The following is a 21,652-nucleotide window of genomic DNA, read 5'->3' on the forward strand; positions in this document are numbered from 1 at the left end:
GTTGAGTTTTTACCAAAAAGTTATATTTTGGTTTCATCTGACCATATGACATTCTCCCAATCTTCTTCTGGATCATCCAAATGCTCTCTAGCAAACTTCAGACGGGCCTGGACATGTACTGGCTTAAGCAGGGGGACACATCTGGCACTGCAGGATTTGAGTCCCTGGCGGTGTAGTGTGTTACTGATGCTAGGCTTTGTTACTTTGGTCCCAGCTCTCTGCAGGTCATTCACTAGGTCCCCACGTGTGGTTCTGGGATTTTTGCTCACCGTTCTTGTGATCATTTTGACCCCATGGGGTGAGATCTTGCGTGGAGCCCCAGATCGAGGGAGATTATCAGTGGTCTTGTATGTCTTCCATTTCCTAATAATTGCTCCCACAGTTGATTTCTTCAAACCAAGCTGCTTACCTATTGCAGATTCAGTCTTCCCAGCCTGGTGCAGGTCTACAATTTTGTTTCTGGTGTCCTTTGACAGCTCTTTGGTCTTGGCCATAGTGGAGTTTGGCGTGTGACTGTTTGAGGTTGTGGACAGGTGTCTTTTATACTGATAACAAGTTCAAACAGGTGCCATTAATACAGGTAACGAGTGGAGGACAGAGGAGCCTCTTAAAGAAGAAGTTACAGGTCTGTGAGAGCCAGAAATCTTGCTTGTTTGTAGGTGACCAAATACTTATTTTCCACCATAATTTGCAAATAAATTCATAAAAAATCCTACAATGTGATTTTCTGGATTTTTTTCCCTCATTTTGTCTGTCATAGTTGAAGTGTACCTATGATGAAAATTACAGGCCTCTCTCATCTTTTTAAGTGGGAGAACTTGCACAATTGGTGGCTGACTAAATACTTTTTTGCCCCACTGTATATGTTTACAGCAATGGATCCTGTAGGTATAGGCCAGATCCATGACTACTAACAAGACCTTAGATCTACATGTCATACTTTGAATTAATGTTACAGTAGTCAGTGTATTGTATGGTATCAGTTGTAAGATGGCGCCGACAGACATGGCCGATCTGCTTCCAGCTCCTCCTAACTTGGCAGTATTTTTTTTGTTTGTGTTATGTCTTAGAATATTAGCCAGGAACGTTTTTTTGTGTTATTACATACAGCCGGAAATAACTTTTGATATCAGAGGAGCAGTAACTCCGGCAATTATGAATTGGATCCTTTGTTCGCCCCCCCCCGGGCAATTGAACTTATCCCATAGGCTGCTCCAAGACGCAGCCGGACTTCTAGTCCAACTCAGGTGGGCACACCATCCACCCCTTCTGAGTATATTACTTGCTAATGTTCAGTCTCTGGACAATAAAGTAGACGAGCTCAGGATGAGGATCTCCTTCCAGAGAGACATCGGGGACTGTAGCATACTCTGTTTCAAGGAATCATGGATCTCTCCGGATATACTGTCCCCGTCCATACAGCCAGCTGGGTTCTCAGTACATCGCGCAGACAGGAATAAAAAACTCTCCATGAAGAAGGGCAGCGCGAACCACCGCATTTAACCATGGTAGGGTGACTGGGAATATTATTGAATACAAACAGTGTAGTTATTCCCTCTGTAAGGCAATCAAACAGGCAAAACGTCAGTACAGAGACAAAGTGGAGTCGCAATTCAACGGCTCAGAAACGAGAGGTATGTGGCAGGGTCTACAGACAATCACGGACTACAAAGGGAAAACCAGGTACGTCGAGGACACCGACGTCTTGCTCCCCGACAAGCTAAACACCTTATTCGCCCTCTTTGAGGATAACACAGTGCCATCGACACGGCCCGTTCCCAAGAACTGTGGGCTCTCGTTCTTCGTGGCCATTGTGAGTAAGTCATTTCAGCCTGTTAACCCTTGCAAGGCTGCCGGCCCAGACAGCATCCCTAGCTGCGTCCTCAGAGCATGCGCAGACCAGCTGGCTGGAGTGTTTACGGACATATTCAATCTCTCCTTATCCCAGTCTGCTGTCCCCACTTGCTTCAAGATGTCCAATATTGTTCCTCTACCTAAGAAAACAAAGGAACTGAACTAAATGACTATCGCCCCGTAGCACTCACTTCTGTCATCATGAAGTGCTTTGAGAGACTAGTTAAGGATCATATCACCTCTACCTTACCTGACACCCTAGACCCACTTCAATTTGCTTACCGCCCCAATAGAACAACAGACGATGCAATCGCCATTGCACTGCACACTGCCCTATCCCACCTGAACAAGAGGAATACCTATGTAAGAATGCTGTTCATTGACTTTAGCTCCACCTTCAACACCATAGTACCCTTCAAGCTCATCATCAAGCTTGGGGCCCTGGGTCTAAACCTCGCCCTGTGCAACTGGGTCCTTGACTTCCTGACAGGTCGCCTCTAGGTGGTGAAGGTAGGAAACAACACCTCCACTTCACTGATCCTCAACACAGGGGCCCTACAAGGGTGCGTGCTCAGCCCCCTAATGTACTCCCTGTTCACCCATGACTGCGTGGCCACACACGCCTCCAACTCAATCATCAAGTTTGCAGACGACACAACCATAGTAGGCCTGATCACCAACAATGATTAGACAGCCTACAAGGAGGAGGTGAGGGACCTGGCAGAGTGGTGCCAGGAAAATAACCTCTCCCTCATCGTCAACAAAACGAAGGAGCTGATCATGGACTTCAGGAAAAGCAGAGGGAGCACGCCCCTATCCACATTGACGGGACCGCAGTGGAGAAGGTGGAAAACTTCAAGTTCCTCGGTGTACACATCACTGACGATCTGAAATGGTCCACCCACACAGACAGTGTGGTGAAGAAGTCGCAACAGTGCCTCTTCAACCTCAGGAGGCTGAAGAAATTTGGCTTGGCCCCTAAGACCCTCACAAACTTTTACAGATGCACAATTGAGAACATCCTGTTGGGCTGTATAACTGCCTGGTACGGCAACTGCACCGCCCACAACCGCATGGCCCTCCAGAGGGTGGTGCGGTCTGCTTAAAGCATCATCGTGGGGCACACTGCCTGCCCTCCAGGACACCTACAGCACCCGATGTCACAGGAAGGCCAAAAATATTATCAAGGACATCAACCACCTGAGTCACAGCCTGTTCACCACGCTATCATACAGAAGGTGAGGTCAGTACATGTGCATCAAAGCTGGGACCGAGAGACTGAAAAACAGCTTCTATCTCAAGGCCATTAGACTGTTAAATAGCCATCACTAGCCGGCTACCACCCGGTTACTCAAACTGCACCATAGAGGCTGCTGCGCTATATACATAGACATGGAATAACTGGTCACTTTAATAATGGCACATTAGTCACTGTAATAATATTTACATACTGCTTTATTCATTTAATATGTATATACTGTATTATATTCTACTGTATTTTAGTCAACGCCACTCGGACATTGCTCGTCCTAATATTGATATATTTCTTAATTCCATTATTTTACTTTTAGATTTGTGTGTATTGTTGTGAATTGTTAGATCTTACTGCACTGTTGGAGCTAGGAACACAAGCGTTTTGCTACACCCACAATAACATCTGCTGAATATGTGTATGTGACCAATAAAATTAGATTTGATTTGGAAGGGGGTCGAAGGTAAGTGTGACGAGCCCTCTCTTCTGTGGACGCGGAGAAACCGTGCATGATAATGTTAATGGTAATCCTCCAGTGGGGGGGGGGGGGGGGGGGGGTGATGTGTGTGTGTGTGTGTGTGTAAGATTGAGCATATTTAGAGTGTGCGACTTTCCTTAATTTTTATACAGTGTGTGTAAGATTGACACCCGTTTTTGATTTGTGAATAGCATCGTAGGTACCCCAACTATCCATGTGAATGTTCCTTTCATGAACATACCCTAGTACCTTAAGGCATGCTGTGTCATCTAAAACAGTAGAACGGTGCAAAAAAATGAAATGTGTGTCATAAATATTTGACTTATCTTGCTTGGCTTTCAGTTGGAACCAACTAAGAAAATGACAGTGTGACAGTTAGGTTATGTAAATGTCAGTGACAGAGGCTCTAAACCTGTGTTTTTCACTTTGAGTGGTGAACCCAGATGCCACTGCGGTTGAGCTCTGCCTCTGGTATCACCGCTTCACACTTCTTCACGACACACAACAGAGTGGCCAGGTTTGCAGCGTAGCAGCAGATACAGGATGTGTGGTCTGTTAAACCACAAGAGGGTGTTACAACTAGGCTCCCCTTTTCTCGTGGCTGGGCTTTCTAGCTTTATGACACATGCCAACGTTTCACACACCGTGCAGATAGATGTTTACCAGGTAATTCACAGATATGCACTGTTAAGAAGAAAACTGACATGAACACCTTACAGATAGTTTAACTTCAGAAATAAATTGTTGCGTAATTTCAAAAAGTTATTTAAACGTAATTATCATTACCCCAATGGTTGAGTTGGTTCACTCTGTGTATTGTATACCCACAAACCCACACTCACCATCGTTGCTATGCTAGGCCTAGTTTCGAGGCAATAATAGGGCCTACCTGAGAATACAAAGACCATCTTTATACTGCATTTAATTGACTACTTGGTGGGTATCCTAGTTCATAACCACATGCCAGGAAACATCCAATGTCGTGGTAATGTAGAGATATAAATGGGGATTTTTCCAGGGTGGTCTCTCACAGTCCAAACACAGGGAGCATATGGAATAAAAATAGATGTAACTACAGGTGGGTGGCTTTAGGCCTTCAAACGTACACATAATGTCATGTTATTGCTTTTAAGCCATTGAACCAGGGCCATCTCTAGTCTTTTGGGGCCCTCAGTGAGATGTGGTTAATTTCCTGCAATTCTACACATTTTACCATAGGGTATAGAGAACATGTTGCAGTTTTGAAATAGTTTTCTGCCGTTCTACACATTTTGCCATGGGGCGGAGAGAACATTTTGCAATTTTCTAACACATTTCATGCAATTCTACATATATTGCCATGGGGTAGAGAGAAACCAATTTAAGTTTCACAACCTGGGGCCCGCTTATGCCTGGAGCCGGCCCTTCATGGAACATTTGAACCAGTATAAAGGTGGGTAGGAGCAGTGCTACATGATAGCCAGGGAACTGTAAAGTACCAGTTAGGCTGTCTGTGTTTGTGGTGTTTTTGTGGTCCAGGATGCTTGGTTGTCTTTTTCCTAAAATATCATGTTCTTCCTTTCTCTTGTCAATAGGTTCATCCAACATGTAAAAAGTTCAATGTGGTAAAGAATCAAGAACGAGCTCAAAAGTCAAATAAAATACTGATGTTATATTTCATATTGATTTAAAATAAATTGATGTTATGGGTGAGAAGATGACTAGCACTTTGGTGTTGATGAAACAGATGCTGTTTATGCTGGTATGTGCAGCTCTAGAACGGTGTTTGTGTCAATCTATATATATATATCATTCTTAGAAACACTGCCTAGTCATATATATCCTCATGGGAATTGAGAGAACATTTTCACACATACATCGGATGTAAAGAGCCCTCCAAAAGTCCCCTGAATTCAGATCACCTCTAGTCTGTTTCAACTGAAACTGCGACTCAGCAAAGACGGGCATGGATATGAAGGGTGCAGACAAGTCAAAATATAGCGGTGGAAGGTCCAAATGACAAGCCTGCCAATGGTGGACGTAGGAATTAGGAATGTAAAATGAATGCTCAGGACCTGCCACACACACACGCATGCACACATACACAGACACAAACTAATCTCACTACAGTAGTGGCGCTGTTTAAAGCGCTGGGTGTTCCTCAGAGCAATCAATTAGGCGTCAGTGCTGCTTTCATGCCGCCGGTAGACAGCCAGTTTTATTAGTGGGGGTAATTACACGGTCTAGATGGGGGGGCAGCTATTCAGCTACTACTGACGAACCTCAGCCTCACATTACTGCTCACAGCAACGTCTTCATTTGATGATCTGCTCAATCAGGCTGTCCGGGGGGGGGGGGGGGGGGGGGTTCAAGTGAGTAGTCTACACCCGTCCTGTCGTGCTTACTGGTGTAACCGACGTTTGTTATGACTATAAAGCCACCAATTTGGCCTTTAATGTCAGTGCCTTATAGGGTGAATCAGATGAAATCAAAACAAGGCAGGAGAGATGTTAAACAGTTTATGTCTCGCTCGCTTATCTGTCTCATGACACAAACACATATTCAGTTTGTGTTGTCTCCTATATGCCAGAGTTGGTGTTTGAAAAGTACTAGATAGAAACATAGCCGCAGGAAGTAGGGGTGCTGAGGATGCTGCAGCACCCTGTGAAAACAATAACATCCCAAAAATATTTATAAAAAATATTATAAAAAATCTAATTAAAAGTAATGCACTGGGCCTTTACTAGTATTAGCGGACCGATATAGACATCTGTAGCGCGGACAACAAAAATGTTTCAGAATCTCCACTTTAGCAAAAAAGAACAGTATCTTGCAGGATTCAATAGTTGGAATTGTAAGAGTTGTTTCTCTGTCCCTTTCTCTGGGATTGTCCTTCTAATGGAATACAGAAAGAACAAAACCCTGTCCTCAAACATTTACATCAAAAGGTGCAAAATTATGGACAAAGACACAAAACATCCACATCAAATTAAAGATTTTTTTACCATCCGTACAAACCACTTAATGTAAATGTACATTACTGTATTGTACATAGGTTGGACATCTATGTTTGTACCTGTAGACTTTCCATCACTGTGAAGATAAACAATGCACAATACAGTAATTGAGCACATTGATATATCAAGTGGTTTGTTGTGATGTGATGATGTAGTTCAGTCGGTAGAGCATGGTGCTTGCAATGCTAGGGTTGTGGGTTCAATTCCCACAGGGGAACAGTATGAAAATGTATGCACTCACTACTGTAAGTTGTATGTATAAGAGCATCTTGTAAAAGGAATGAATAGACCATTTCAGTTCTCACATAGAAATAAGTTGCATTTGCAAATTATTTCAAGAAACTGGAAAACATTGATATATCAAGTGGATATATCAAGCAAGTATTTTTATATTCAAAAAGTATTATCAGATTAACTGTTTTGGACAGATAATTATCAGACTCAAGTTACACATGCTGGTAAACACTCAAATACACTTAGTTAAAATGTTTTCACTAAAGTAGTGCGCTGGGCCTTTATTAGTCCTGTATTATTGGACCGATATAGACACCTTGAGTGCGGGCAATTTTTACTGCATCCCCACCCCACCCCCCAAAATCGCAACACTGAACCACTTCCTGCGGCTATGGATAGAAAGCAGAGTATAACCTTGGTAAACAAGCATAGACTTACCTCTCCTTGAAGGATTGTTGAAACGCAACAGATCTTTCTCAGTCACATGCGCAGAGGACCCTTGCTGTATGTTAAAAAATATTTTGGGGGGCTTAGTCCCATAGCTAGTGTCAAGCTGTGTTGTATCTTGGATCAGTGCACCTGGTCCCCTTTGTTACAGTATTGATCTAATATGGTTAAAGTGTTTGCCCAATCTTCCTCTGTTTCTATGGTAACATATGTCCCTCACTGGAGACCTCTGACATCATCAACCTGCGGCCCTTAAGTCTTGGATTCATTATGCTGGGATGTCAGCACTCATATAATCACGGGATACTCTCCTTGTATGTGTGCAGGGGAATGTTTTTCACATTCAAAAGCTGGGTGCTTGGTAACAGCATGCATTGCTGTAGGACATAGTTCGCCGGTCTCATCAGTCTTTGATAGCCATCTGTTGGTTATCCTTTGCTGTGCAGATTTGGAAACTGTATCACAGGTACAATACCTTAATGGCTTCTTCTGTCCACCTCCCTCAAGTCTTCACACATAACGTTGGTCTAGTCAGTTTGCAGCTGTGAGCCACAGTGTAGTGGAGCCACAACTGGTCTGCCCATTTTTACCAAGTCTGGCCGCTGACAGTAACAGGCTGACTACATCGCTCGCGTCAATTTGCGCGAGCGTTGCAAAATATATGTAGAAATCTATATTATTCAATTATTGCACCCACACTGCTCGCGCGTGCCAAACGAGCGTCTGCGTTGCCAAGGGCTAAAAAAGAAGTCAGTTCTATTTGTGACGCAGATCGCGCTGCAAGTCCTGCCTCTCCCATCTCCTCATTGGTTTATAGAAGCCGATACCCACGTGCCATCTCCTCATTGGTTATACCCACGTGGGTGACTGAAAGACGAACGAGGTCAGTGGCGGTAATGCACCTAATTTATGAAAGTTGCTAATCGCAATATGAAGTCAAAAGAATGAAAAAGCCTAGAAGGAGGAGGGATGACTAGAAACGATTCAGTTGACCGTTTTATGTGTGGATTAATTGTCGGAGTAGAGGACCTTGTGCATTTCAGGTAAAATAACAACTCAATGTTCATATCCCAGGACAAATTAGCTAGCAACAGCAAGCTAGCTAAATAAGACAAATTAGCTAGCAAGTGCAGGCTTGCTAGCTAAATTGCCATAAATGTTTAATGCTTTTCGACCTGTCCCCAAATGAATGTAATTGGTTCAGAATTTGTTTTGATATTTTAACCTGCGGGTCGTGATCGCGTTTGGTGTGGGGGGACAAAATACATTTATGCACGATGGAGCACGCACGCAGCCGGTTTAGGGTCCGTGTTACTTTGTTGAGGGAAAATGTACTTGCTACAATTGTGATATGTTGTTGTCTCACCTAGCTATCTTAAGATTAATGCACTAATGTAAGTCGCTCTGGATAAGATCGTCTGCTAAATTACTAAAATGACAAATGTAAATGTAAAAGTGTCACATGTGATGACGCTGGAGAGACGAAGCAGGTACGGGGAGTAAAACATTTACTAAATAACGGACATGGAACGAGACAGGAACAGCGTCAGCAAACGAGTAACACAAACAAAAAAAAATAATGCAGAAGCGGGGAACAGAGCTGGGGAACTGACAAATATAGGGGAGGTAATAACAGGTGATGAGTGAGTCCAGGTGAGTCCAATATCGCTGATGCTCGTGATGGGGGAAGGCAGGTGTGCGTAATGGATGATAGGAGTGCGTGATGCAGGGCAGCCTCGCGCCCTCAAACGCGAGGATAGACAGTTACCAAAAATCCCCTTACAATCAGTAACTGTGATTTATAGTCATAATCACACTTTCCAACTCTAGTTATTGTTGAAATGTCTTTCACCTCTTTCAAGATGAGTTAACAAGCACCAGATTTCTCAGTGAAACGGTTTCAAAAGGATGTGCAACCAAGCGAAATGTGTCACTCCTAGTGTTTGGCTGTCTGAGATTTATTTTGAGTGCCTAACGATTAGATTTTTGTCTTTTCAATGCAAGTCAGAGTACTTTTTTTCATAACAATGAAGTAGCTCCCAAGTGGCGCAGCGGTCTAAGGCACTGCATCTCAGTGCAAGAAGTGCCACTACAGTCCCTGGTTCAAATCCTGGCTGTATCACATCCGGTTGTGATTGGGACTCCCACAGGGCGTCGTTTGGCTGGGGTAGGCCGCCATTGTAAATAATACTTTGTTCTTAACTGACGTGCCCAGTTAAATTTAAAAAATCACGCTCAGGTCTGATAAGACACAAGCTAAGATGAGTTTTGCAACCAGTTGGCTTAAAGCAACAGTTGTTTTTTTTCAAAAGTGAAAAAAACATGCATCTGTGGTGTTTTCTTCTTCTACTATAACCACTTCCTTTTCAACAATTCTTCTTCACATGATTCACTTTACATGAATCGTGCAATGTTTGAGTGCAGGAACAGACCTGTTTTTTCTGTTCTCTTTTTTTCTCAATATTGTTCATCAAACCCCTCAACAACACCCAGGAACCTCACCCTTTCACATAGAATGACTAATCGAGGTCCCATTGCATGATGTGTCTATTTTGCAGACAATACTATGAGGTCCCAGCATACGTTCCTTTTTTTGGTACAGCTCACAGAAAGAGAGAGTGAAGTCCATCTGTTTGTCGGAATGGAGTAAATAAAACATCAACCATCACATTCTTAGTTCTCTGTTTTGTCTTCTGGCCTTTCTTTTCCTATGATGGAAGGAAGTGTAGAACGAAGGACTCTGACTTACTGGAGTGTGGTGATGCCCTAGAGCCAGACTGCTATCCACAGTCATGCAGAAAAACAAGGATGTTTGACAGTGGTTAATTTTTAGGACTGTTCTACCAGCCTCCTTTGCCACTAATTCATTGTTATGCCTCCTCTTCTCACTGACTCCTGTCATACCACCCATCCATTCACTACGCAGCTTCAACTCATCAACTCCACACAGTCATCACAATGTAATCGCTAGGTGCCATTGAAGAGAAGATTAAAAAGAGATAGAAGAGAGGGGGGGAAAGGGGAGGAGAGCACACACAGAGTAACATTGATGTTGTGCAAGGACCCATTCTTTCTCATGCTGTGAGTAAACACACAGCGGTAAGGCTGCTTTGTGAGTGACACTGAGAAACAAGAGAGCAGCCACACAGAAAACAGTTGAGCTGAATAGTGTAAAGCCTTTTCAAATGAGTCAAATTGCTCTCTCTGGTTTAGAAGAAGTGGAACATATTTTATTGCAAAGGGCTGATTAGTGGTTTGAGACTAGCCAGTAGCACCTGCTGTTTTGTTTGGAGCTGGTCTCCCAAGAGGAAGTGTCAGGGATCCAAACCCCTTTCTGCAAAACCCCCAGTCTTTACAGGCAGCCATTACCCAGAGTCCTCCACCACAGACAGGGTCCAGGGACAGGGCCAACCATAATCACCCTGTGGATGCCAGCTATTTGCAATGGAACTTGCTGGGATAGAAGTAGGGCTTTTCTGTTGGAGTCCTGCAGCGGGATCTGGGGTCAGGTCCATTTGTCAATTCAGGAGATCAATATAAATAATTTAGATTAGTTAAATGATTGAAAGTGCCATTTAATTCGATCAGGATTTGTCAATTCTTCAATTGGAATTTTGATTTACTTCCTGAGAATGGACCGCAACCCTGTTGCACAGTTATGACTACAGTATGAGGCATGTTTGTTTTGAAAATTGATTACCCTCACCAGCTACTACTGTTTTTTCCCACTTTCATCTCAGCTTGGTAGAATGGTTGGATAACACCAGTTGGCTCCCAAACAAGTCTTTTTAGTGATGGCTGCCTTTGACATTGCACCATGAGACTATTCTATGATGAACATTCCATAGGTTGGAATACATTTTTAACGCGCAGGCTACCCTTAGTCATCTCTCCTCCCTGTGTGTTTCTCTAGTTATTAACCATTCTGTAACCAGGAAAGTCATTTAAGAACATGTTCTCATTCACAATAACGGCCAAGAGGCCTAAACAGCTGAGAGTTCAAATAAAAGAGTGGTAATACCATGGTAATGAAAGGAGGACAAGCAGTAAGACAACCTGTAGTCACTGAGGCAGCGTTTACTGTTGTGGGTAACAGCTGGAGGTTATGCAAGCACTGACAAGCACAGGCTGGTACAGAGAGAGGACCTGTAGTTGTATGGGCCATGAGCAAAGAGCCGTCTCCCTCCCTGAGGCTTCACATATGGCTGGTTAGAGGACGGTCCTTGTTTTTAGTTGGCACTCAAACGTAATGTGAAAGTTCAAAGGGTCAGGTAGGAGTTGTTTTGGTTGGTTTGAGTCAAACAAGGCCTTGATCTGCCAAAAGGGAGCAACATGTGCGCTTCTCGAGGTTGTATGTCTTGGTTGGGTGCTCTGTCTTCAGAACTTCTCAGGTAAGGATCTCAGTGTTTTCTTGAATAATTTCTCCCTAGCTGGGTCACATACAGTAGGCCTGAAAAAATCTACCTGGGAAGCACAAAGGTTTTCAACTGAAACCACTAGTCATTTGGTCGGGGTCTGCTGAACTAGGTGGCAGTGGGGTTTGGAAGTGGGGCATGGCAACCTGCCCAAGTCCTGGTTGGAGAAACACTGCATATTTACAGGTGATTTTTGTTATTTACAAATGTATATGTGAGTCTGTACAGTTGAAGTCAGAAGTTTACACACTTAGGTTGTAGTCATTAAAACTCGTTTTTCAACCACTCCACAAATTTCTTGTTAACAAACTATAGTTTTTTGCAAGTTCGGTTAGGACATCTACTTTGTGCATGACAGTCATTTTTCCAACAATTGTTTACAGACAGATTATTTCACTTATAATTCACTGTATCACAATTCCAGTGGGTCAGAAGTTTACATATACATTAAGTTGACTGTGCCTTTAAACAGCTTGGAAAATTCCAGAAAATTATGTCACGGCTTTAGAAGCTTCTGATAGGCTAATTGACATCATTTGAGTCAATTGGAGGTGTACCTGTGGATGTATTTCAAGGCCTACCTTCAAACCCAGTGCCTCTTTGCTTGATATCATGGGAAAATCTAAAGAAATCAGCCAAGCCCTCACAGAAATATTGTAGACCTCCACAAGTCATTTTCATCCTTGAGAGCAATTTCCAAACGCCTGAAGGTACCACGTTCATCTGTACAAACAATAGTACGCAAGTATAAACACCATGGGATCACGCAGCCGTCATACTGCTCAGGAAGGAGACGCATTCTGTCTCCTAGAGATGAACGTACTTTGGTGCGAAAAGTGCAAATCAATCACGGAACAACAGCAAAGGACCTTGGGAAGATGCTGGAGGAAACAGGTACAAAAGTATCGATATCCACAGTAAAACGAGTCCTATATCGACATAACCTGAAAGGCCGCTCAGCAAGGAAGAAGTCACTGCTCCAAACCGCCAAGGAAAAGCCAGACTATGGTTTGCAACATGGGGACAAAGATTATACTTTGTGGAGAAATGTCCTCTGGTTTGATGAAACTAAAATAGAACTGTTTGGCCATAATGACCATTGTTATGTTTGGATGAAAAATGAGGATGCTTGCAAGCTGAAGAACACCATCCCAACTGTGAAGCACGGGGGTGGCAGCATCATGATGTGGGGGTGCTTTGCTGCAGGAGGGACTGGTGCACTTCACAAAATAGATGGCATCATGAGGGAGGAAAATTATGTGCATATATTGAAGCAACATCTCAAGACATCAGTCAGGAACTTAAAGCTTGGTCGCAAATGGGTCTTCCAAATGGACAATGACCCCAAGCATACTTTTTTTAAAATTTATTTTTATTTATTTATTTATTTATTTTTTAGGGGTGGATCAGCTTAATATTGCGGAAAGAATGTTGCTTCCAATGTAATTGTCTGCATCATTTCCAATCCCCCATATTTTTTGGGGTAAATATATATATCCATACACGTATGCATACATATACACATATATACATACACATACCTATATAGACATACATACTTTTTTAAAGAGTATACCTTTATTATTATTCCCCGCAAACCCTACCACCGATCCCCCAATTGGAGTAAACTGATAAACATTTCTGTTTTTACCTTCAATTTATACATCTTATACACATTTTACAGACACAGTCTACTTTATAATAGTTCTCTCTTGTTTGTTCTTAGTCCTTCCTCTATTTCTGTTGTCCATCCAGTTTGATTTCCACTTGTAACTGTGCTTTCACAAAGGCTCCGCACCTATACACATTTCACAGATCCCGTATGCCCTACATTGTTTATCTTGTTATTAGTCCCACCCTTCAGCTCCACTCAACCCTTCCCATCTATCTTCCAACATCATCCATTTCGGATTTTTATTTGCCATATATTTTTCAACTGTGCTGTGATGCTTCACAAAAGATTTGAATCTTCCTATTCTCATAGCTTCCACGGATTGTAAATTAAAAATAAACATTTTTGCTAAAATAATTATTATATTATTGATTGATTGACTATGGCTTTTCAAATCCCCCAGTATTGCTATCTGTAGCGTTAGTTCTACGCAAATGTTGCAATTCTTCAACCATTCCTGGACCTGTGACCAAAAACGAGCTACATACGGACAATACCAAAATAAATGATCTAATGACTCTGCCTCCTCACAGCAGAATCTGCAGAGCTGGGAAGATTGTATCCCCCATATATATAACATTCTATTAGTTGCAAGAATTTTGTACAATAATTTAAATTGAAAAATGTGAAGTTTTGAATCCGGCGTTGTTTTGCGTATCAATTCATAAACCATGTGCCATGGAATGGGTACATCGAAAATCTCTTCCCAACTATTTTGCAATTTATATGGCACAGCTGTCAGTTTTTTGGTCCTTAAATTAAATTGGTATATGTTTTTATTTATCACAATCACATTTATCACACCCCAAGCATACTTCCAAAGTTGTGGCAAAATGGCTTAAGGACAACAAAGTCAAGATATTGGAGTGGCCATCACAAAGCCCTGACCTCAATCCTATCGAAAATTTGTGGGCAGAACTGAAAAAGCGTGTGCGAGCAAGGAGGCCTACAAACCTGACTCAGTTACACCAGCTCTGTCAGGAGGAATGGGCCAAAATTCACCCAACTTATTGTGGGAAGCTTGTGGAAGGCTACCCGAAGCGTTTTACCCAAGTTAAACAATATAAAGGCAATGCTACCAAATACTAATTGAGTGTATGTGACCTTCTGACCCACTGGGAATGGGATGAAAGAAATAAAAGCTGAAATGAATCATTCTCTGTATTATTCTTATTATTCTTTTTTATTCACATTCTTAGAATTGTCACGATCGTCAACGGGACTGAGAGAGGACCAAGGCGCAGCGCGTGGAAAGTACATCTTCTTTTATTTTAAAGAAGGAAAAAACAAAACAACAAACGACCGTGAAGCTATACAAACATCAGTGCTGACACAAAACACTTCGACATAGACAATTCCCCACAAACAGCTAAAGCCTATGGTTGCCTTAAATATGGCTCCCAATCAGAGACAACAATAACCAGCTGTCTCTAATTGAGACCCAATTCAGGCAACCATAGACTTTCCTAGATACCTACACTCAACCATAGACACAGCTAGACTACTATACTAAACATAAACCCAACTACTCTAATAAACCCCCTAAACCTTACAACCACCCTAGACACTACAAAAAACACATACATTCCCCATGTCACACCCTGACCTAACTAAAATAATTAAGAAAACAAAGAATACTAAGGCCAGGGCGTGACATAACCCCCCCCTTAAGGTGCGAACTCCGGGCGCACCAGCACATAGTCTAGGGGAGGGTCTGGGTGGGCGTCCGTCCACGGCGGCGGCTCCGGCACTGGTCGTGGTCCCCACCCCACCATAGTCACTACCCGCTTACGTAGCCTCCTCCAAATGGCCACCCTCCACATTAACCCCACTGGATTAAGGGGCAGCACCGGACTAAGGGGCAGCACCGGACTAAGGGGCAGCACCGGACTAAGGGGCAGCACCGGACTAAGGGGCAGCACCGGACTAAGGGGCAGCACCGGACTAAGGGGCAGCACCAGGATAAGGGGCAGCTCCGGACTGAGGGACGGCAGCTCCGGACTGAGGGACGGCAGCTCCGGACTGAGGGACGGCAGCTCCGGACTGAGGGACGGCAGCTCCGGACTGAGGAACGGATCCTGGCTGGATGACGGCTCTGGCGGATCCTGGCTGGACGGCTCTGGCGGATCCTGGCTGTACGGCTCATGGCTGGCTGACGGATCTGGCTGCTCATGGCTGGCTGACGGATCTGGCTGCTCATGGCTGGCTGACGGATCTGGCTGCTCATGGCTGGCTGACGGATCTGGCTGCTCATGGCTGGCTGACGGATCTGGCTGCTCATGGCTGGCTGACGGATCTGGCTGCTCATGGCTGGCTGACGGCTCTGGCAGATCCTGGCTGGTTGGCGGCTCTGGCAGATCCTGTCTGGTTGGCGGCTCTGGCAGATCCTGTCTGGTTGGCGGCTCTGGCAGATCCTGTCTGGTTGGCGGCTCTGGCAGATCCTGTCTGGTTGGCGGCTCTGGCAGATCCTGTCTGGTTGGCGGCTCTGGCAGATCCTGTCTGGTTGGCGGCTCTGGCAGATCCTGACTGACGAATGGCTCTAGCGGCTCCTGACTGACTAACGGCTCTGACGGCTCGGGACAGACGGGCGGCTCTAATGGCTCGGGACAGACGGATGGCTCAGACGGCGCTGGGGAGACGGATGGCTCAGACGGCGCTGGGGAGACGGATGGCTCAGACGGCGCTGGGGAGACGGATGGCTCAGACGGCGCTGAGGAGACGGATGGCTCAGACGGCGCTGAGGAGACGGATGGCTCAGATGGCGCTGCGGAGACGGATGGCTCAGATGGCGCTGCGGAGACGGATGGCTCTGGCTGGATGAGGCGCACTGTAGGCCTGGTGCGTGGTGCCGGAACTGGTGGTACCGGGCTGGGGACACGCATCTCAGGGCTAGTGCGGGGAGCAGCAACAGGATGCACAGGACTCTGGAGACGCACAGGAGGCTTAGTGCGTGGTGCCGGAATTGGTGGTACCGGGCTGGAGACACGCACCATAGGACGAGTGCGTGGAGGAGGAACAGGGCTCTGGAGACACACTGGAAGCCTGTTACGTGGTGTAGGCACTGGTGGAACTGGACTGGGGCGGGGAGGTGGTGCCGGAAATACCGGACCGTGCAGGCGTACTGGTTCCCTTGAACACCGAGCCTGCCCAACCTTACCTGGTTGAATGCTCCCCGTCGCCCGACCAGTGCGGGGAGGTGGAATAACCCGCACCGGGCTATGTAGGTGAACCGGGGACACCATGCGTAAGGCTGGTGCCATGTATGCCGGCCCGAGGAGACGCACTGGAGACCAGACGCGTTGAGCCGGCATCATGGCACCTGGCTCAATGCCCAATCTAGCCCTACCAGTGCGGGAGGTGGAATAACCCACACCGGGCTATGAACACGTACAGGAGACACCGTGCGCTCTACTGCGTAACACGGTGTTCGCCCGTACTCCCGCTCTCCACGGTTAGCCTGTGAAGTGGGCGCAGGTCTCCTACCTGCCCTCGGCCCACTACCTCTAAGCCCCCCCCCCCAAGAAATTTTTTGGGCTGACTCACAGGCTTCCTACCGCGTCGTCGTGCTGCCTCCATTCGCCGGTATCCCTCCTCACACTGCGCCAGAGAATCCCAGGCTGGCTCCGGCACTCGCCCTGGGTCAATCGCCCACCTGTCGATCTCCTCCCACGTAGTGTAGTCCATATTACGCTCCCATTTCCATTCCTCCTTGCGCTGCTCCTGTTGCCGCTTTTCACGCTGCTTGATCCCACATAAGTGGTGGGGAATTCTGTCACAATCGTCAACGGGACTGAGAGAGGACCAAGGCGCAGCGCGTGGAAAGTACATCTTCTTTTATTTTAAAGAAGGAAAAAACAAAACAACCGTGAAGCTATACAAACATCAGTGCTGACACAAAACACTTCGACATAGACAATTCCCCACAAACAGCTAAAGCCTATGGTTGCCTTAAATATGGCTCCCAATCAGAGACAACAATAACCAGCTGTCTCTAATTGAGACCCAATTCAGGCAACCATAGACTTTCCTAGATACCTACACTCAACCATAGACACAGCTAGACTACTATACTAAACATAAACCCAACTACTCTAATAAACCCCCTAAACCTTACAACCACCCTAGACACTACAAAAAACACATACATTCCCCATGTCACACCCTGACCTAACTAAAATAATTAAGAAAACAAAGAATACGAAGGCCAGGGCGTGACAAGAATAAAGTGGTGATCCTAACTGACCTAAGACAGGGAATTTTTTGTAGGATTAAATGTCAGGAATTGTGACAAACTGAGTTTAAATGTATTTGGCTAAGGTGTATGTAAACCTACGATTTCAACTGTATATGTGAGCGTATGTGGAATGTGTGTGAACACTTCGATGTGTCGGACTGTATAGTACATGTGTTAACATACAGTATGAGAGTGAAAGCATCTGGTTGTATAGCATTCAAACACATCTGAATCCAGGGCTCATTGGCCTAGCAAACAAAGCCTGGGATTGGCGTCCCATAGAGAGCTAAGAGAGGAGGGTTGTGGCGTGAGGAGTGGGAAGAGGAGGAGGAGGGGAGGAATGGGGATTGCTCCATCCTGGCTGTCAGTTGGCTGACAACTCCTGACGGCTCCACATCTGCAACGCATTAGGGCCCCTCGCATGATGAAACCAGGGAGGGCCTGCCATTGCCCCCCCCTTCTCCGGAGCCAATCGGCAGCCAGGAGCCTGGAGGAGACACCCCCCGCCCCACCCCACACACTCACACTTTGGCTGTTAACAGCTGTGTGGGTTTCCCCCTCTGTAACCATGACTACCCGTATCCTCACAAAACAAACCCTCATTCGCGCCTCCCTAATTCATCTGGCCCTCCTCACTCACTCACTCCCTCTCCCTTCTTTTTCTTGCTCTTTTCTCCAGAATGTTACTTCATACTGTATGTATCTGTGCGGCGAGCGTCTCTTGACGTCTCAGTGAAGTCACTCCGCATAGTTATCAGACAGATGGCGGTGAGCTAATTCTCTCTATGTCTAATTAGCTAATTCTCTCTGTGGACAACATTACTCCCTCCATGTCACACCAGTCCTTTAACAACACTGTTCACTTTTGTCCCGCATCATGCCTAGTAACATAGTGTATGTATTTACTCATTTGATAGACTTTGTGAACCATGAGCTGACCATATCAAACATGACATGTATCTGGTGGGAATTTAGACTTGTTGTTTTTTATGAGTCTTGGTTGGAACCTGCATTTATGCAAGATGCATTAATCCATTAGTACCTAACAAATCATAGTAACTCGTTTTGAGATGAGATACGACAGTACAAATCAGTGTTTGGAACTGAGGGTAGATGTGTGATGTTTTTGCTGCAGGGCTTGCGGTTTTTAGAAATGTTTTGCTCCTCACCAGGAAGGTAGAGTACAGAGAAGCTGAGAGTTGGGTATGTGTGCAGGGAGTGTTGAGGGGGCCATCTGCACAGTACACACCACACTGGTAGGCCACACCTGCCACAACCCAGAACAACAGGGTCACCTAGCCTGCCTGCCTTCAGAGTCAAGCTCCACTGTGGTTTTTAAAGTTGAAGAAAATGGGGCGTGAACCTGTGCACGTGTCGTAATAGAAACATGTGCAAAAGCAGTTTTGTTTGTGTGGTGTGTTCATCCCCAAATATTAGATAGTGAGTATAATTTATTGTTTATGACTAACCAAAGAAATGTTAACTGTTTTAAGGGACTCAAGTTATGAAAGGTTGTGATGCCTAATGCTGAACTTTCTCTTTGTAGTTGGTCTTCAAGAGTGTCTTTTGAGCTTCTTGTCATGAAATCTATGAAGCCTACTAAATCACTTTTTATAGCTACTGTTTACAGACCTCATACAGCTTTCCTCACTGAGTTCCCTTAATTCCTATCGGACCTCGTAGTCATGGTAGATAATATTCATATTTTTGGTGACTTCAATATTCACATGCAGAAATCCGCAGACCCAATCCAATAGGCTTTCGGAGCCATCATCGACTCAGTGGGTTTTGTTCAAAATGTCTCGGGACCTACACATTGCCACAATCATATCCTGGATCTAGTTTTGTCCTGTGGAATAGATATGTTGGTCTTCTAGACTCCCTCCACCTACCCAAGGACGTCGGAGTACAGAAATCTGTTAACCACCTAACCGAGGATCTAAACTTAACTTTTTGTAATACCCTAGATGCAGTCACACTGCTAAAAACGAAAAATATTTGTCACCAGAAACTTGCTCCCTGGTATACAGAAAATACCCGAGCCCTGAAGCAAGCTTCCAGAAATTTGGAACAGAAATGGCACTTCACCAAATTGAAAGTCTTCCGACGAGCTTCGAAGGACTTCTGTGCAATATCAAAAATCCCTCACTGCTGCTCAATCAGCCTACTTTTCCAACCTAATTGAGGAGAATAAAAACAATCCAACATTTATTTTTTATACTGTCGCAAAGCTAACTTAAAAGCAGCATTCCCCAAGTGAGGATGGCTTTCACTTCAGCAGTGATGAACTTCTTTGACGAAAAGATCATGATCATTAGAAAACAATTACGGACTCCCCTTTGAATGTGCGTATTTCTCCAAAACTCAGTTGTCCTGAGTCTGCACAGAACTGCCAGGATCTCAGATCAATGGAGACAGTAACGTTTTTTAATCCTGTATCTCTCAACACATTCACAAAATAACCATGGCCTTTAAACCTTCCAACAGCCTACTAGAGCATATTCCAACTAAACTTCTGAAAAAGCTAATTCCTGTGCTTGGCCTTCCTATGTTGAACATAATAAATGGCTCCCTATCCTCCAGATGTGTACCAAACTCACTAAAAGTGGCAGAAATAAATCCTCTCTTGAAAAAGCCAAAAAATATTGGCCTACAGTATATCGAATCTCCCATTCCTTTAAACCTTTTTATAAAAAGCTGTTGCTCAGCAACTCACTGCCTTCCTGAAGACAAATACTGTTTACAAAACGCTCAAATCTGGTTTTATATGACATCATAGTACTGAGACCACACTGGTGAAGGTGGTAAATTACCTTTTAATGTCCTCGTTCTCCTAGACCTTAGTGCCACTTTTGACACCATCGATCCCCACGTTATTTTGGAGAGATTGGAATCCCTTATTGGTAGGTTTTGGTGTTCCTCAAGGTTCCGTTTTAAGACCATTATTGTTTTCACTATATTTGCTACCTCTTGGTGATGTCATTCGGAAACACAATGTCAACTTTCACTGCTATGCAAACGATACACAGCTGTACATTTCGATGAAACATGGGGAAGCCCCAAAATTGTCTACCTTGGAAGCCTGTGTTTCAGACATAAGGAAGTGGATGGTGGCACATTTTTTACTTTTATACTCGGACAAAACAGAGATGCTAGTTCTAGGTCCCAAGAAACAAAGAGATGTGCTGTTTGATCTGATAATTAATCTTGATGATTGTACAGTCGTCTTGAATAAAACTGAGAATGACCTTGGCATTACTCTGGACCCTGATATCTCTTTTGACAAACATATCAAGAATATTTAAAGAGCCGCTTTTTTCCATCTTTGTAAAAATGATGCAGACAAACTAATCCATGCTTTGTCACTTCAAGATTAGCCTACTGCAATGCTCTACTCTCTAGCTACCTGTGTAAAGCACAAAATAAACCTCAGCTATTGCTAAATAAGGCTGCTCGAATCTTGACTAAATGTTAGAAATTACTCCACTGCTAGCCACTGGCTTCCTGTTAAGGCTAAGGATGATTTCAAGGTTTTACCGCTAACCTAGAAAGCGCTACATGGACTCCTACCTATCGCTCCGATTTGGTCCTGCCAAGCATACAGTGCCTTCAGGAAGTACTGAGATCCCTTGACTTTGTCCATGTTTTGTTAGGTTACAGCCTTATTCTAAATTGATTAAGTTGTTTAAAAAAATATATATATATATTTTTTTTTTCTAATTTCATCAACAACATAAAAATGAAATATGACATTTACATAAGTATTCAGATTCTTTACCCAGGAGTTTGTTGAAGCACCTTTGGCAGTGATTACAGCCTCGAGTCTTCTTGGGTATGATGCTACACGCTTGGCACACCTGTATTTGGGGAGTTTCTCACCTTATTTCTGCAGATCCTCTCAAGCTCCGTCAGGTTGGATGGGTAGCGTTGCTGAGCAGCTATTTTCAGGTCTCTCCAGAGATGATTGATCGGGTTCAAGTCCAGGGTCTGGCTGTGCCACTCATTCAGAGACTTGTCCCGGACTTGTCCCTTCTCCCCCGATTGCTAAGTTTGGCCGGGCGGCCAGCTCT

This window comes from Salvelinus namaycush, chromosome 9 (genome assembly GCF_016432855.1).
Source record: "Salvelinus namaycush isolate Seneca chromosome 9, SaNama_1.0, whole genome shotgun sequence".
NCBI classification, from domain to species: domain Eukaryota; kingdom Metazoa; phylum Chordata; class Actinopteri; order Salmoniformes; family Salmonidae; genus Salvelinus; species Salvelinus namaycush.